We start from the raw sequence: 8359 nt of genomic DNA on the forward strand, positions 1-8359 counted from the left end.
TATCATTATTACACTTCATGAATTACTTATAAAATTTTTGCTTCCTATCTCTGTTACTCTGAACTTTTCCAGTTAATAGGTTTTAATACTGAGGAGAAGAATGCTTCCCCTGAGGTATATTTGACAATAGCCACCTTGTCATTTTCAAGCTTCTCATGTCATTTGGAAAGCAGGCCCCAAAAAAGAGAGGACGTTATTGATTAGGTTGGAATTATTGACACTGTCAAGGGGAAATAAGGTTGCTACTGATAAATGGGGCAAAGATGAGTATTGATGGCACCTGAAGGGGTTCTTCTGGAGCACTTCCTGCTACTACCATGTCCAGAAATACAAGCTAGTGGAAGACTAAAGCAACTCGATATAGGCAGGACCACCAAGGGCTAAGAATTTAGAATGGATATTTGGGAAGGGAAGTTATAAATACCAGCTACAAGCTCCTGACCAATTATAGAAGTGAATGTTTCCTTTTGAATATCTTTATAGGTTACACATATGTGTACATATTTATATACATTTTAAAATTATTTTTCTTTCACTCTCATCCATTGCTGTATGTAGATATCATGGATGTGATGGTGAGCTTCATTTAGTCCATAGGTTACAGACTATAAGATCAGGATGGAACTGGAGAAGGAAAGACATCACATAGAGATCCTGAACTTGGATCTGAATGTAATAACTGGGAAGACCTTTGTTGATTGTCTATGAGGAAAGAGTAAGTATAGTTTCAGTTGTACGTGGAATAGTTCCATTATGTAAGAGGTTGCATTATGCAAATTTTGAAATCATAGTTATAGGAAGTGGCTATTGGGCGAACAAAGTGTGGCCTGTGGTGGACAGCAATTGCTTTTGCCTGTGCAGCATCCTTCTTTTAGTAATAACTCCTCCTTTTTCCCATGGGAACTATCCCACTCCAATAATTACACACACTCTTATGGTATTTTTCTTTCTTTTTCTGACTTATTTTACTTAGTGTAACTTCTAGGTCCATTCATGTTGCTGTAAATGATGTTGTTTCATTCCTCTTTATGGTAATAAAGAGTAATATCCCATTGTATATGTATATCCCATTGTGTATATGTACCTACACACATTCTTGATGAAACTACCATTTAAGTCCTCTTATTTCCTATGGAAAAGGGGTGAGCAAGTGACTTAGTTTAGGCCAGTAAGACTCTCTCAGGAACTTGGACCTTTGTGCAATAATACAAAGATAGGAAAAAATATCATTCTAGTAGATCCATCTTGACAATGGCACCTTGTCATTTAGAACTGACTACCTAGATCCTAGGAGTTGTCCTGATTCTTTTCCCTCTTAAGATTCAGTTGTTGGGATTTTTCAATTAATTCTAGGAGTTATCTCATTCTTCTTTCAGTAAATTCCTTTGGTTCTTTTGTTAGAATAAATTAGCTTTGGTTGCTTGCAATCAAGGAACCTTAATTAATATTCCAGTATATATTGCTGAGTGAAAAAGGCAAGTCATAAAGTACTATGAAGGAGAGTAGATCAAGATGGAGGACTAAACACATACTCTAGTATCCTGCTTCTACTCTAAATAATTGGAAAGGACAGAAATGATATATTTTTAAAAGAAGTATTGTGCTTGAACCCTGGAAATGGGAATGGGTATCCCCTCCAGTATTCTCGCCTGGAGAATCCCATGAACAGAGGAGCCTGGCAGGCTACAGTCCATGGGTTTGTAAAGAGTCAGACATGACCGAGTGACTAACACACACATTGTGCTTGAAAACTGATAAGAGGTACTCCCAGTAGACCCAGAATTGTGAGGAATCTGTGGAAGATGGAAGGAAAATGTGATGGAAAAGATAAAGAAAACCAAACCCTTAAGTCACAAAAATAGGCAAAAATTGTTGCAAAAGGTGGAGGCATCTTGTAAGAGAAGATGTTATAAGCTTAGAGGTAATAGAAACGTGTAGCAAGAGAGTAAAGGGCATTTGCTTGAAGGATGAAACAAGGCAAGCTGTTTGAGGAGAAGCACTTAGGCTGCAGAGATAAGGTAGTATCCAGACAGCTGATGTCCCTTAGAAGGCAAGAAATTGTCCTACCTCCAGAAGGCTACCTAGGAGTGAACTCTGTCCTGCAGGACCCTGACCCTTTCCCCAACACTGAGTGCAGGCTCTGGTTAACACAATGTAGCACTCATGCAAGATTCAGAGAAAATTTGAAATCAGCGTATAATATGATTACATCTATTTGCTCATTGTTAAAAGGGAAAAAACTCATCAAACCTATTTATGGAGAGTGTTAAATATATATACTTTTTATATGCATAACAAAGGGTCTGGGGAATTCCATGATGATCCAGCAGTTAAGACTCAGTGCTACCAAAGCAGGAGGCACAGGTTCGATTCCTGGTTGGGAAACTAAGATTCCACATGCTGTGGGGTGCAGTCAAAAAAACAAAAACAAAACAAAGGATTTGGAAAAATATACAGGAGCCAATTGACAGTGGTTATTCCTTAGAGGTGATCAGGAAACTACTTATACTTTTTTACTTTGTGGAATTATTTATTATTTAGATTTTTTAAAAGGTATTTGTTTTTTTAAAGGTCTCTTTCATTATTTTTTCTCATAAAATGATCTTGTTGAGTTATTCACATATCAAAAATTCATTACTTTAAAGTGTACAATTTAATGATTTTTGATGTATTCACAAGGTTGTATAATAATCACTAGTATCTAATTCTAAGTATTGAATGTTCTAGAATATTTTCTTCATCCCATGAAGAAACTCTATGCTCCTTAGCAGTCATGCCCCATTTCTCCTTCCCCCAGGCAACCACTTCTACTCTCTATAGATTTGCCTTTTCTGGACATCTCATATAAAAGCAATTATACAACATGTGGCTTTTTATGTTAATTTCTTTTATTTAGCATGTTTTCAACAGTTTTCCACATTGTCACATGTATTAACCCTTCAATTCTTAAGGTTGAATAATATTAAATTGTATCAATATACCACATTTTGTCTGTCTATTCATCAATTGATAGATATTCGAGTTGTTTATACTTTGGGGCTATTACAAATAATATTCCTATGAATATTTTTGTACCAGCATTCATGTGGACATACATTCTCAATTCTTTTGAGTATATACCTAGAAGTGGAATTTCTGGGTGATATGGTAATTCTGTTTCACTATTTGAGGAACTGCCAAACAATTTTCCAAAGCAGCTGCACGATTTACATTCCCACCAGCAATGTATGAGTGTTCTGATTTCTCCACCCCTTACCAACATTTGTTATTGTTTAACGTATTCGTTTTTGTTATTAAAATAATCTGCAGAGGACAACTCCAAGAAAGACCACCCTAGATACACAGGTGTGGGCTTTCAGACACCAAGTTTATAAACATGACCCTGTTCTCTGGCCACAGAGGATTGGACTGGGAGTAGGCATCTGATCCAAACAAAATCAGTAAGCCCTTTCTGTAGGGCCCTTGGAATTGAGACTAAGAGGTCCCAGTCTCAGTTTGATAACTCTCTTAAATGGTGGAGGAGATGGAAACTCTGAAACTGTTGGTAATAATTTCCCTCCTTGTGGACCAGGAAGCAGTGAGAATCAGTTGGCAATAAGAAAGAGAAGAATGAAGCAAAAGAAAACCATCTTGCTTTGTTGGTTGAAATGCAAACTGATACAACCACTATGGAGTACAGTATGGAGATTGCTTAAGAAACTCAGAATAAAACTACCATATGGCCCAGAAATCCTACTCCTGGGCATATACCCTGAGAAAACCACAATTCAAAAAGACACATGTACCCCAGTGTTTATTGCAGCACTATTTACAATAGCCAGGGCATGGAAGTAACCTAAATATCCACCAACAGATGAATGTATAATGAAGTTGTGGTATGTATATACAATGGAATATTACTCAGCCATAAAAGGGAATGAAATTGGGTCATTTGTAATAATGTGGATGAACCTAGAGTCTGTCATGCAGAGTGAAGTAAGTCAGAAAAAGAAAAATAAATATCATATAGTAACACGTATATATGAAATCTAGAAAAATGGTACAAATGAACCTATTTTCAGGGCAGGAATACAGAAACAGATGTAGAGAACAGACTTGTGTACACAGAGTAGGTAAGGAGAGGGTAGGATGAATTGAGTAGCATTGACATGTATACACTATCATATGTAAAATAGATAGCTAATGGGAGGCCACTGTAAAGCACAGGGAGCTCAACTATCTCTGTGCTCTGTGACAATTTAGAAGGGTAAGATGGGGGGAGTGGGAGGGAGGCTCAAGGGGGATTCTGACTCCCATTGTGGTACAGCAGAAACCAATACACACTGTAAAGCAATTATACTCCAATTAAACAAAGAGAATGAAGCAAATATGTATTAACAGAGATTAGAGATGGAAAGAGAGGACTTCCTGGGTGTTTGAGACTTTGATTCCTTACTGAGGTCCAGTTTCTTTCTGTCTTTGGATTTCTCTAACCACTGTATATCTTTATAAGCTAAACTGAATTTGTTTCTGTTACTTACAACCAAAAGAACATTAACTACTACAGAAATAAAACATAAGATATTTTATAAAACAAAAACAAGAGCTAGCCTCTTTAATCAAGGACAGGAAAATAAATCATAGTTTCTCTTTCCTTTTTCTCTCTAAGTCCACTCCATTCTTTTTCCTTCTGCAAATCAGATTCTTCCTCCCTCTCAGATCCCCACTACTCCACCATAATTTCAACTTATTCAGTTGCTAAGTTGTGTCTGACTCTTTGCAACCCTATGGACTGCAGCATGCCAGGCTTCCCTGTCTTCACTATCTCCTGGAGTTTGCTCAAACTCATATCCATTGAGTTGGTGATGCCATTGAACCGTTTCATCCTCTGTCGCTCCCTTCTCCTCTTGCCCTCAGTCTTTCCCAGCATGAGTGTCTTTTCCCATAAGTTGGCTCTTCGCATCAGGTGACCAAAGTATTGGAGCTTCAACTCACAGGTTTACAATGCTGGTGACTCCCACCTTGACTTTAAATGACATTTTGATTCAAATGCCTAGAGTTATCTCTCTGACCTCAGGGTCCCATTTCCAGCTCTCAGAATAACCTGATTGGCTCAGTTTGGGGCATGTGTCCAGCACTGGTCCAAAGAGCTATGGCCAGGTGTTTGGGGCCACTTTCCATGATATGCACAGGGTAGTTTCTGACAAAGCAGGATTGGGCCTAGAGGAAGCGAATGTTTCCATTCTGAGTCCCTGCATATCTGGGAATGTCTCTTTCTCTGCTCTCATATGTGAGTTGATAACTTGGTGGGTTATAGAATTCTGGTGTCACAACTTTGGTTTCCCCTAAAATTCCATAGGTAATGCTCAATTGTCCTCTCATATTCTGTAATGTGAAAGAAAATCTGAGGGTGACCTGATTTTTCCCCCTTTGTGGTTTACTTGCTTTTTTCTTTCTGAATTCTTAAAGGATTTCTTTCCTTACTCATGAAATGCTTTCATACTGCTTTTCTTTTTACTCATTATTTTCATCCTCTCATTCTTTTAGGTTATAGAAGAATTTCTTTAGTCTTTACTCTCAATAACTGACTTGGTTTGCACCAAATTCAATGTACTGTTCATTATCTCCACTGTGTTTTCAAATTTGATGATTACTTTTTTTCATTTGAAAGTAAACTTGACTTGGTTATGAAATGTCCTCTCAAATCTCACTGAGATTATCTTTTGCAATTTTCTGAAGTTGTCACCTGTTTGTTACCTACTACCAAAGGTAAACAGTTCCTTAGAATGGTCGCCTCTCTTAAATTGTTAAATCTTTTTGTGAGCTCATTCCTTGTCTCTGACTGCTTATTCTGAAGAAAGGGCCTGTATTTGTCTATTACTGACATTACAGATAGATTCCCTAGACCAAGGGGAAAAGAGAAAATTTATATTTCTTGTAGTTTTATTTTGCTACATTGGGGGAATTCAAATGGGACACGAGCTACCAAAAGGTGATTATATACCAAGGAAGTAAGCTGTTTTGTAAAATGATCAGTTTTCTCCCCAACCATTCCATGTGCCAGCACAATGTCCTAATGTCTCTTATGACTTGAATTTTCTCCCTAGACTGACCTTTCTTTCCCCTCGCTTCAGGCTCCTGCTTTCTGAGATTTGGAACTTCTGTGACTGGTCATAAGTCTAATTGCCCATATAAAATAGGGAGCCTAAAGCACAACAAGGAACGTTCTTGGTGTACCAATGCTTATCATGATAGCCTGAAGCTAGTTGGGGCACAAGAACCCTTTTCTAACTGGTTCAACTACCTATTTTAGAATCTTGCTATGGTGATGCCTCCCATTTTGCTTGCCATCTGCAGCAAATGAAGGCTGGGGTCAGACTTCAATCTGTTAGTTCACATGTGGGATGCTGGAACAGCTACACCAGTCCTTTGTTTTTTTCTCCCTGGCACCTGTCCTACGGCCTGTCTCTGTTCCTAGTCCCTGCTGCTGACTTTGGACCTTTCCAAGGCTCTTTTGGGAATATCTCTCTTACTTCTTACTACTTTGCCTGGATTGAATTGTAGGTTACTCATTGAACTGTCATATAGCTGTTTTTACAAGTTTCTGATTTATTCACTGTTATTAATAATTCATAAAGACTTCTTATTTTTATAGTTCTTGGGTTGTTTCAATGGAATTATGAAAAAAGTCTTAAATACATGTGCTGAAATCATTATCTTTTATTAAGTACTTTGTGCTAAAGTATATTGATGTCTCTAACTTACTTTGAAGTACTTTGTGCTAAAGTATATTGATGTCTCTAACTTACTTTGAAGTGCATCAAAAAGTAATACAGGGAGAGAACAAGATGCCGGAGGAGTAGATGGATGAGGAGTACATCTCTGTCTATGGATACATCAGGAATACACCTTCAGACCCAGAAGTGCATGCAGAACACCAGCTGAGAGTGAACAGAAGTACCTGACCAGTGGAAAAGAATATATAGAGCCATGCAAAACTCAATAGGATGAAGGAACTAGGGGGGAAACAGGAATGTTAGTAGGACTGGATCTGCCCTCTGTGGGTGGGGGAACTGAAGCAGGGGTCCGATCCCAACATCGGAGCAATTGTCTGAGTCACAGGAGAAACATTTAAGGCTGAGAGTGAAACAGCTGATCTGTGGCAGCCTAAATGGAATGAGAATCAGACAATCCTTGCCACAGCCATACACATCCCGGACAGGGACACAGGTCCCCTGCAAGGTGCAGCAGCTAGGGGCTGGAATTTAGGGACTGTGGAGCAATCCCACGGTGAGGGCTGCTGTTGACTATGGAGAGATGGATCGAGGGCATGTGAGGGAGGAGACTGTGGTGGCAAATGCCTGTGGAGGAAAGCCGGGCAGCCATGGAAGCAAGGCGATACTGCTGAGTCACATGTAGGTGGTGGAGCCATCACCATAGCCTCATCTCTCCCTGCATGCCACCATCAGCAGCTGAACAATAGAGAGGCTGGCCCATCAAATGCCTGATGTACTGAACTACAGAGTGCCTGACACGCAGATCTACAGAGTAGGACCCCAGCAGGGGGGGCCCCCTATGTGCCTGATGTGCTGAACAACAGAGAAGGACCTCAGGCAAGGGAGCCCTCTAAGTGCCTGAACAGGTGGAGCTACAGAGAAAGACTGGCCAAAGAGGCCTTCTGATCGCCAGCTACAAGAGGTTCAAAAAAAGACTCTGATAGAGCCATAACTTCTGCGGCAGAGGCAGTCTGTGTCCTTGGACACTTGGCACTGCCAGGGTCCCCACAAGCCAAGAAGCTGCACCACCTTCATGCTCAACTCTCACTGGGGCAGAGCTGCCACAGGCAAAAAAAAAACTCTCGTATCAATATACACAGGGTTGGTTCAGTCATGTCCGACACTTTGCAACCCTGTAGACTGTGGCCTGCCAGGCTTCACTGTCAGGGGGGTTCTGCAGGCAAGAATACTGGAGCATATGGGCCAATACTGGTTGCCACACCCTTCTAGAGCACTATATTTCCTGTTGCCCTAGCTGCCAACTCCTCTGAGTACCTGGTGCTGCCAGAACCCCTGTGACCCAAGCAGCTGCACCACCTCCACACCTGGCCCTCACAGGGCAAACCCAAGTCCTCCAAGGCAGCCTCAGGAGCAAACCCCCATGGATGACCCACATGCAGAGATGGAAATAAAACCACAATTGAAACCCAGGGGCAGTGTGGCTAAGGAAGAAGACCCAAAACCTTCTCACCAGCTATACAAGCTGCAGATTAAATCCACAAACAACTAGGCAGACTCTGTGTCTATGGAATATATAAAAGGACATTGAGAGCACCCACAAAACAAAATGACTAGTTTTCATAGCTGTGGACATTGGAGGCAAG

The sequence above is a fragment of the Dama dama genome, chromosome X (genome assembly GCF_033118175.1).
Source record: "Dama dama isolate Ldn47 chromosome X, ASM3311817v1, whole genome shotgun sequence".
NCBI classification, from domain to species: domain Eukaryota; kingdom Metazoa; phylum Chordata; class Mammalia; order Artiodactyla; family Cervidae; genus Dama; species Dama dama.